This window comes from Camellia sinensis, chromosome 13 (assembly GCF_055761805.1).
Source record: "Camellia sinensis isolate YWXY chromosome 13, ASM5576180v1, whole genome shotgun sequence".
NCBI lineage: Eukaryota > Viridiplantae > Streptophyta > Magnoliopsida > Ericales > Theaceae > Camellia > Camellia sinensis.
Genome location: NC_138973.1, coordinates 12,410,758 through 12,422,128, shown reverse-complemented (window position 1 = coordinate 12,422,128; position 11,371 = coordinate 12,410,758). Strand labels below are relative to the sequence as shown.

General features: G+C 34.6%; 1 long non-coding RNA gene across 1 annotated transcript; it reads left to right on the top strand.

Moving 5' to 3' along the window:
* Nucleotides 1-51: 51 nt before the first annotated feature.
* On the top strand, nucleotides 52-757 carry LOC114300702 (uncharacterized). Its single transcript, XR_003642757.2, has 3 exons — nucleotides 52-98; nucleotides 191-272; nucleotides 393-757. It is a non-coding gene; the product is annotated as an uncharacterized LOC114300702 (long non-coding RNA).
* Nucleotides 758-11,371: the final 10,614 nt, after the last annotated feature.

The window sequence follows — 11,371 nt, the reverse complement described above, 5'->3', positions numbered from 1 at the left end:
AGCTCTTGTATGTACTCAAAATTGGCTTCAAAGCAACCACCCAATTTTTCTTCGAAAGGCCATGGATGATGTGGAAGAATTTGAGCAATATGACTCGGGTAAATGAGAATTTATTTATCTTTATTTTTATTTGTATTATTCATTTTCTAATGTAAGTTTTACTAATCTTCTCTTGTTGACTTCTAATTAGGTACTTTGGAGTCAAGCTCATCTTCAACTTCAACCTATAATGTTGATCCTATAATTGATGTCTAATATCCATTTGCTCATTGGTAATTTTTTAATATACTCAACACATTTTCTTACTATATTGAGATGCAATATATAGACATTTGTTTATCTTTTCATTTCTTACTATAATTGAAGATTAAAGTTTATATTTTTTAGTGTAGGGTTCATCAACCAAATGCATGGAATTAGAATTGAAATTGGAATTGGAATTTGTGAAAGTTGAATTGGATGTGATTTATGAAGATGAAGTTTGATATCTTAGAAATGTTTTAATTTTATTTCATGGGTTTGTATTGAATGAAGTTTGACAACAATTTTTTTTTTTAATTGCGTTTTGGTTTTGGATGAATGTAAGTTAATGAATTATTATTTTTTTTTTGCATTTTGGATGAGTGTAAGTTAATGAAGAATTATTTTTTTTGTTTTTGAGGGGGTTAGGAATGATGAATGTTGAATTTTCAATGTAGGATTTTTTTATTTGGGTTATGAATGATGAATGTAGGATGAATGCAAGTTAATGATGAATATAGATTTTGAATGATTTGTTTAGGTTACGAATTGAATTTGTTGTGTTTTTTATTTTATAAGTTTTAATTCATTAATTATTAATGTTGGAGCATTTTAGAAAATATGAGGGAAAAGGTTCAAAATAAAGATTGACAAAATGGGAGAAAAAAAAAGGTTTAAAAATAAATTTTTGAAAAAAAAGTTCAATCCACAAACCGCCCGCAACGGTCCGCACATCCGTGAACCTTATCCGCACTAACCGCAAATCGCATTGCGGGCGGTTGCGGGTTGACTTTTCCCCAAACCACATAGATGTGGGCGGGTCCAAACCGAACCACAAACCGTCCCAAACTGAACCGCGGACACCCCTACATCACATCCCCAGTCAAGCCGAGAACGCCATTCTTAGTAGAATTAGATAAGTTTGAGGCCCCCAAAAGGTTCTATTAGACTTATTTATTTTGATGATTTATTTAATTATATTTTAATTTATTTGAAAGAGAAAAATAGAATCCAAAATTTATTTAATTATATTTTAATTTATTTGAAAAAGAAAAATAGAATCAAAATTTATTTTAATGATTTATTTGAAAGAGAAAAATAGAATCAAAATTTATTTTGTCCCATTATTTCTCACCTAAACCTTTATCCTAAATGTTGTTAGAATGTATTTAATATTTGATTAAATCAGGAGTTCAAACAGTCCAAAACAAAGGTTCAAACAGCCCAGCACAGTGGCAGGCCAAAAGGTTCAAAAGATTCAAGTGGAAGATATTCAAATTTGTAATGATGGAGTGGAAGATATTCAGATTAGTAATAACATAGTACAACGGCTATAAACGGCTATAATTTTTATTATATATACCAAAACCTCTAATGTAAACAAGTAACAAAAAATTAGAAAATATTCTTTGATCTATAATCACTCACATCTATTCTCTGAGAAGTGTTCTTCAATTTTTGTTTACATCCTCTCTCAGAAATTATACCCTGAGCCTTATAGCATTAAGTTCATCTTTCCTGTGTGAGGTTTACAGAAAAAAAAAGCTTCATTTTTATATCTATCTTTGAGAGATAATTATTGTAGTTTTCTATGAAAGCAAAAACACATTCTTTTCAACCTTGTAAGAGTATGGTACACTCAGTGTTCTTGACTTAGAAAGTCTGTGGAGGATTGCTCCATCTGTGAAAAGGTTGTTAGCACCTTGTGAAGGTAGAAGATAGTGAAAAATCTCAAGTGAAACTTGAGGAGTGGATGTAGGCTTAGTTGAAGCCAAACCACTATAAACCGGTTTGTCTCCTCTTTCCTAATCTCTTTACTTTCCTACTAATGCTATATCTATCTAATATTTATGTGCTAATCATTTGATTTACCCTGTATGTTAGTTATACTTCATTGTTATTTTGCTTGATTATTTACTGCTAAGTTCATCATTATGCTTGTTAATAATTTGTTGTACTAGTAGTTAATTTTAATGGGGTATTATTAACTTTAATTTGTAGAAACCTAATTCACCCCCCTCTTAGGTTGCTTTTTGGGTAACAATTGGTATTAGAGCCTGGGGCTCTTGTTTAGATTTAACAATCTTGAGTTTTTTATTCATAGCAACCATGTATTCTACTTATTCTGCTGTAGGACAAGCTAGCAATAGTCCACCTCTCTTTGATGGTTGTAATTACATTCATTGGAAAGAAAAAATGATTTTGTATCTTCAAGCTACCAATTATGTTTTGTGACTCATTATCACTAAAGGTCCTAAAATCCCTACCAAGGCAGTAGACCATATCAGTGTGCCTAAACTTGAGGATGAATTTGATGAGCGTGATTATAAACTCTTTCAAGCTAATGCTAAAGCCAAGCTTATTCTTTTGTGTGGACTAGATGCAAATGAGTACAATAGAATTTCTCGGTGTATTAGTGCTAAAGAGATTTAGGATAAACTTGAAATCACCTATGAAAGAACTAGCCAAATAAAAGAGTCTCGGATTGACATGCTTATTTATGATTATGAACTCTTTACTATGAAATCATTTGAATATATTTCTGAGATATTTTATAAATTTACCAATATTATTAATGCTCTAAAATCTCTTGGTAAATCTTATACTAATGGTGAGCTTGTAAGAAAAATACTTAGGTCTTTGCCAAATGAATGAGAAGCTAAGGTTACAACTATCCAAGAAGCAAAAGACCTAACAAAATTAGGCATTGAAGAACTCTTAGGCTCACTCATGGCTCATGAACTTTTAATGATGGATGATAGCAAAAAGGAAGTCATTTGAGGAGAAAATGATGGAGTAGCCAACCTGTGTCTCATGGCTTTTGGAGAATAAGAATCCACTCAAGATGAGGTAATTTCTAATTATGTAGAACTTGAAAGTGCTTTCAATAAATTACATGACATATTTATAAATGTTTGTGTTAAGAATTCTAAATTAAAGAAATCAGTTACTTCTCTTTCAAATGATGTGGGTGTTTTTAAAATGAAAAATGCTACTTTGAAAAATGACTTTACGTCTATTCCCAATGAGAAAAGCATTTTGAAAAACAATGTTGAGGATTTAAACAAAACTCTTGAAAATTTTGTAAAATGAAAAGAAAACCTCAACAAGCTTATTGGAAATAAAAGATGTATTTTTGACAAAGTAGACATTGGTTTTGATCCTCCTAAACCTTTTATGAGATTAAATGTTCTTGAGACTAATCTTCATGGACCCAAGAAAGTATGGGTACCAAAAAAGAAATCAAGATATTTTGTAGGTGGAATCTCAAAGAATACCAAGGACTTCGAGAGGAAATGCACAACAAGAGTGTTCAATCTAAAGAGCAAAATCAGCTCCTACAAGAAGAAAAATGATGAAATGAAAATCACCAAGATGAAAAATAGAGGTAATGTATGGGTGAAGATTCCAAAGAGATAAATGAAGGTATAACTCCTAACACACCTTTAAGCTTAAAGTTCTATATTCTTTAAGGTGTAATTTGTGTACAATAGGTTGTGTCTAATCATTGCTTCCATGTAACCTAATTGTACTAAGTTTGCTAAGTCATGTTCTGCTAGTTTCTTTCAAACATTCATTGAACTCAAAAATGAGAATTATATTATTTTGATGAATGCCTATTAGAATATGAATGATTCATGTATTCATTAACATTTTATATCATGTCATCCATTTCTATGAAAAAGAGATAAGAAGTGGTAATTTTTTTTGTGAGCATACTTTTCACATCTTATATATGACTTCATACTAATATGTTAATTCCTTTTTGAGTCATATCTTTGTAGAATCAATTTTGATGTCATAGCATGTTTTTGAGATGTATACTATCTATATTTTGAATTTTACAAGAATATGCTCAATATGAAAATTTCATGCTTATATGCTTTACATTGGAATATTTAAATGAGTTGTGAAATTCCTTAATTATGATCCATCAACAATGTCTAAATGAAAAGAAGTATCATACGTTTGTAGAGACATTACATCTATCCTATTGAATATGGATTATATTGGCATACATCTCATGAAATGCTTTTGATTGATAAATTGTTGAATTAATTGTTTATAACATTCATGTTGTGTTCCATATTGAGTAAAATGTTTTATCATACTTGTGCATGTGGATTGAATTGATGAAAATGCCTCTTGATAATGTTATGTGATTAAATGAGATTGTTGCATCATTTCTTAATAAAACAAAGAGTATAAAACTATTTTCTTATGCATATTTTGCTATGGGTTACAACTTGAAAATTCTAAAAAATAGCATTCTAAACTCTTGTTTGATCATTGAATTATTTTTCACCTTTTTAGTTTATGATAAGAAGTGATTTGTGTTGTATTTTTATTGAGTAATAATGATTGTTCTATGAATTCTATATTTATACAAAATAGAAAAGTGTAGCACTAGCTTAGGGGGATAAATCATTTTGCTAACATACTTGTTAAACCCTTTTGAGATGAACTCCTCATGAAAGAAAATTGAAGATTGAAAAGTTTCCATCTCTTGAACCTAAGGTATGCCTCATATACTCTCTCAAGCTTTTGAGGTAAAAATTCTATCTTATATCCCTTGAGCTAATACTGTTATTACTTTGATATAAAAAAGATTGATTATGCTTCGTATGATTTGCAATGTATACTCTTTGATGATGCTCTTACCTAAAAATCATGCCTATGCTTAAATGTGTGGTACATATTAAAATTCAAGATTTTTCTTGGCATATGGATTGCTATACCTTGAACATGCTTCATTTTTTTTTTAATTACATTAGCTCCATGAGATTATATTGAGTTTAACCTATTATGAGTAATATTTGGTATTCTACATAATGCTTGAGCTATGATTGTTAAATCTTCTAGATTGCATATTAGTGTCCTTGGTAGATTGCATGTTGGTATCATTTTGGCATCCTATTTGATATTATTGACGAGAACATTTCAGTTATGAGCTTTCATTTATCATATCTCCTATTGATTTTGCCAAATGAAATAAGGGGAAGAATTTAAACTTGATTATTTTTTAAAATCCCCTCAATTTCTATTCTGTTTTTGACATCAAACTTATGGGCTTGTACCTTCACATGTTACTATTTTTTTGCCAATTATTGTCAAATGGTATGAGCTTCAATTGTATGATCATTATGTGCTATCATTTTTTTGGTATCATAGAGCCACCTTGATATAGATGATTATTTGTGCTATAATGAAACTTACATTCTTTCATCCTATATGCTGTACTATACTCTCTCATTGTGCTTGATTTTGTTGAAAATGTCATCAGGGGAGAAAAAGAAACTTGATTGTTTTAGTATCTCTGACTATTTTGGTATCTCTATGCTTTTGGTATCTTAATTCTTACAACATGACCTTTGAGCTGATTAGTTGTTGATAATGTAAGAGAAAGATCATTTTCTTCAAAGAAGAGTGACTTGAACTTTAGCTCCATATTTATGCTTTTGCTTAGCAACCTTGTTTGATCTATGCACTGTTATGTCTATTATAGTCTTGAGATTGGTATGCTGTTGCTAAGAAATTGAGAATTAGATCAAGCTCAAATGTTTCTCATATACTCATTAACAATTTGGTCTCTCATTATTACTTTTTGTTTGGGCTTAATTTTCTTATTTTTTTCTTTGCTTTTTAATTTCATTTTTCAATACTTAAACATAAACACAACAACAAATCAAAATACAAATATTTACATAAAAAAAAACTTTCATTTTTTTTATGGCCACACGCCGATCAAAATAAACATAAAAAAAAACCCTTCATTTTTTTCCGACCATACGCCGATCTTACTTACTCGCCTCTTTTATCGTTTTCTTCTTCTTTTTATCACCTTGGGCGACCCTTGACGCCCTTGCCCCCGTGCTTTCGTCAAGAGCGACGACTCCCCATTGACTATCAAAAGCCAAGAACGACATTACTCCAAATCAGGCCATAGAGGTGGTCTTTCGTTTAAACTCTTTATTTTCGGCCTTCAGTGCGCCTATTTCTGCTCGCGCATCCTTGTACGTACACTGGAGTAAAGCGAGTTGGACGTTGACCTGATGGAGCTCACTCGTCCTGTTCTGCAATCTGTGAGACAATTTTGTGACTGCCGTCACCGTCTCCATACAGGACGTTAGTGTGTAATGATTGGCTTCTATGTCAGATTGAGCTGCCATGATTTGCTCAATCGATATCATAGGAAGAGGAATGACAGGAAGAGTAGGAGTAAGGGCACTCGATCCAATAGAGCTTATGGGATCGTTCAGGTCCGGAAATAAAGTGAGGGGACGGGATGATGAAGCCATGGTTTAGAGGTGAGAGGTGTAAAAGAAATGAGTTGTAGAGAAATAGAAGAGAACAAACTAAGGTTTGGCCTCCTCCGTTCAGTTTTTTTTTTTTTTTGTCTCTTGATGAGGAAGACGAAACAGACGAGAGTGGTGAATAAGAGATAGAAGAGAATGGTGAAGAAGAAAACGGAAGAGTGTGTGATTAAGAAGAAGGCAAAAGAGAAGAAAACAAGGAAGGAGAGAGAGCCGAGGCGAGTACAAATTGAGGCCTGCTTTTGTCGACCAATGACGCAAAACTGAAACCGTGTGTCAAACGCGTTTATCGAAGAAAAAGAGAGACGCGGGCGGGTTGTATGTGTATGCATATATGTATATATATGTTTTGAATTGTATAGCTGCTATTTATCACTATCATTCTCTTTCTCCTCCTCGTCCAGATTCTAACCCATGATTTCTTTTTGATAATGTCACAAGGGGAGAAATTATATGATGTTATGTATTATTGTATTATTTTCAAACTAATTTGATATTATGTATTTATAGTTTGATATCGTAATCTTATATTATGTTGTTGATTAAAGCTTATTTATTACACATGTGCTAACATATGTATTTAGAAATGAATTCAGGGGGCATGACTTGAGGGGGAGCCTTTCTTACTCCCAAATCAAATCAAAACATCATTGTGTGTCATCATCAAAAAGGGAGAGATTGTTATACTTATTTATTTTGATGATTTATTTAATTATGTTTTAATTTATTTGAAAGAGAAAAATAAAATCCAAAATTTATTAAAGCAAAAAAATAGAATCCAAAATTTATTTTGATCATTTATTTAATTATATTTTAATTTATTTGAAAAAGAAAAATAGAATCAAAATTTATTTTGATGATTTATATGAAGGAAAAAAATAGAATCAAAATATATTTTGTCCCATTATTTCTCACCTAAACCTTTATCCTAAATGTTGTTAGAATGTATTTAATATTTGATTAAATCAGGAGTTCAAACAGTCCAAAACAAAGGTTCAAACAACCCAACACAGCAGCAGGCCAAAAGGATCAAAAGGTTCAAGTGGAAGATATTCAAATTAGTAATGATGGAGTACAATGGCTATAAACAACTATAAATTCAAATGAATACAACGGCTATAAACGGCAATAAATTTTATTATATATACCAAAGCCTCTAATGTAAACAAGTGACAAAAAACCAGAAAATATTCTTTGATCTATAATCACTCACATCTATTCTCTGAAAAACTCTCTAAGAAGTGTTCTTCAATTTTTGTTTATATCCTCTCTCAGAAATTATACACTGAGCCTTATAGAATTAAGCTCATCTTTCCTGTATGAGGTTTACAGAAAAACCAGAGTTTCATTTTTATATCTATCTTTGAGAGATAATTATTGTAGCTTTCTGTGAAAGCAAAAACACATTCTTTTCAATCTTGTAAGAGTGTAGTACACTCAGTGTTCTTGACTTAGAAAGTCTGTGTAAAATCTATGGAGGATTGCTCCACCTATGAAAAGGTTGTTAGCACCCTGTGAAGCTAGAAAATAGTGAAAAATCTCAAGTGAAACTTGAGGAGTGGATGTAGGCTTGGTTGAAGCTGAACCACTATGAATCTGTTTGTCTCATCTTCCCTAATCTCTTTACTTTCCTACTACTACTATATCTATCTAATATTCATATGCTAATCACTTGATTTACCCTGTATGTTAGTTATACTTCATTGTTATTTTGCTTGATCATTTATTGCTAAGTTCATCATTGTGCTTGTTAATAATTTCTTGTACTAGTAGTTAATTTTATTGGGGTATTATTAACTTTAATTTGTAGAAACCTAATTCACCCCCCTCTTAGGTTGTTTTTTGGGTAACAGGTTCCATATGCCCAAGTTCCAGATATATGACGGAAAGTCCGACTTGAACTTTCACATTGGCTTATATTTGAATTCAATGGCATTGTTTACCAAGAACGAACCGTTGCTCTGTAGGGTGTTCCTCTAATTCTTTGGGGAAATCGCATCAGATTGGTTTCACAAGTTACCGAAAGGAACTGTGAAAATTTAGGAAGGCTTGGTCGAGATGTTTGTGGCTAGGTTTGTTACAAACAAGTTGCAGCCGTTGAGGGTAGACTCTCTGATGGCTCTGAAAATTGGTGAGGGTGAAAGCCTTAGGGCTTATGGTAAAAGGTATTATGAGGTGTTCAACTAAATACCAGGATGTAACCAAGAGTTGGCGGTTGTGTCTTTTAAGAACGGCTTGGAGGATGACTGCATGCTTTAAAAGTCACTGGTAAAGACTCTGCCAATAAGTATGGAGGGGCTCATGGCAAGGATCGAGAAATATGCCAAAGTAAAAGAGGATACACCGGCAGCAAAGGCACCGAAGCAGGAAAAGAGAAATGGTTTGTCGAAACGAGGCCGTGGTAATACTAGATTTAATAGACAAGAAATAGGACTGAGGGTTCACATGTAGTCGCCACTGTGTTCCGGATCCCAGTTTATAAAGTTCTAGAAAGGATAAGGAATCAGCCGTATTACAGAGTGTCGGAGAGGATCCCTAGCGAATTTATGGGGAAAAGTCTAGGGAAGCACTATGCTTACCACAATGAAGATGGACACCTGACGTAGGGTTGTAGAGCCCTAAAGGCGCATTTGGAAGATCTGGTCAGACAAGGTCACTTAAGAGACCTAGAAGATGAGGCCAGAACGAGGGAAGAGCAGGCAAGGCTGCCCTAGGCATTGACAGCACCACCTCCACTAGTACCACAACAGTAAGTAGATGGACCTTGAGTGATCAATGTGATTCACTCGAGGGTTAATGAGAACGAGGTATGTGGGGAGACTCAGAGAGTGAAGCACTTACAACATGTGTATCAGGTCCAGCAAAAGAGGCCTAGGACAGACGATTGCCAGGGACCAATGGTGTCATTTACTGAAGCAGACCTAGACATAATGTAGCATCCACACAACGATGCTCTAATAGTAACCCTCAAGATTGAAAAATACCAGGTAAGACACATTCTAATTGACCAAAGAAGCTCTTATGACATCATTTATGTTAGATGTTACTTTGCTTTCACAGAGATGATTTGGAGCAGTCCAACATCCCAATGGTTGGGTTCAATGGAATGCCGACATAGCTCTTGGGAGCAATAAATTTGGAGGTGCAGGCAAGCACCAAGAAGGTAAGCACAAAGTTCACAGTAATTGACATCCCTTTCCCTTACAATGTTATCTTGGGAAGGCCATGGTTGCACGCAATGAGGGCTATTCCTTCAACACTGCACCTGCTGTTGCGGTTCCCAACCGAGCATGGAATTGAGGAAGTTAGAGGGGATCATATGTAGGCAAAGAATTGCTCCATGGTAGCAATAAAATCCACCTGTAACGTGCGAGAGGCAGAAAATAGTAGAAATTGAGGACGAGGATATGGAGGTCCTGGATGACGTCGGCAAAGAGCCGGTTGACAAAAGCGAGGAAGCCTTGAAGAAAATTCTGGTCCAACAAGGGAATGAAGAGTGCTTCTTCCTTCTCGGCTCAGGCTTGGCTGAAAAGGATGAGGAGAAGGAGTCAGAGTCATTCTTTTGAGCAAACATAGAGGTGTTTGCCTAGACGCCATACGAGATGCCTGGCATTGACCCCGAGGTCACATGCCATATGCTCAATGTTGACAGGTCAGCTAAACCAGTCATCCAGTGAGTAAGGAGGTTGACGTTGATGTATGTTGAGGCAGTTGAGAAGAAAATTGACAAATTGCTAGAAGCCAAAGCTATTCGCAAGGTGAACTACCCTACTTGGTTGTCTAACACTGTGGTGGTGAAAAAAAAGAATAAGAAGTGGAGGGTCCACGTGGACTTCACCAGCCTGAATAAGGCTTATCCCAAAGATAGTTTCCCACTACTCAAGATTCACCAGTTAGTAAATGCCACTCCGGGGCATGGAATGATGAGCTTCTTGGATGTTTACAGGGGATACCACTAGATAGCGATGTACCCCCTCTGATGAAGAGAAGACTACATTTATCACTCCAAAAATGCTATACTGCTACAGAGTGATGCCTTTTAGATTAAAAAATACATGAGCAACCTACCAAAGGTTGGTAACCAAGATGTTTAGATATCTGATTGGCAAAATAGTAGAAATGTACATTGATGACATGGTCGTGTAGACCAAAGAACATGAGAATCACCTGGCCAACTTAAAGATAGTTTTTGACATCCTGAGGACATATCAGCTCTGACTCGACGCTTCGAAATGTGTATTCAGAGTCGGGTCTGGTAAGTTCTTGGGATACTTTGTTGCCAAAAGGGGCATCGAAGCAAGCCCAGATCAAATCAAGGCCATCATTGACTTGAAAAGCCCGATGTTGGCTAAATAAGTGCAGATGTTAACTAGAAGGGCCGTAGCCCTGAACAGGTTTATAAGTAGAAATTCAGATAAGTGTAAACCATTTTTTATCTTGTTAAAGAAGGCCATAGATTTTTGTGGACAAAAGAGTGCGAAGTCACCTTGGCCAACTTGAAAAAGTACCTGACAACAACTCCAGTTCTTTCAAATCCAGTACCTGGGGAGGAACTGTTCTTATACTTGGCAGTTTCAGAGCACGCAATGAGTGCAGTGGTAATCAGAGGAGAGAATGAAGAACAAAGGGCAATATACTATGTGAGTAAAACCTTAGCAAGTGCAGATACCAGGTACTTACCCCTAGAAAAGTTAACACTAGCCCTAGTGATGGCTTCGAAAAAGCTGAATCACTACTTCCAAGCCTACAGGATTGTGGTCTTAACTAAGCATCCCTGAACTCCCTGCTGTAGCAAGGAGATCTGATAGGCAGGGTAG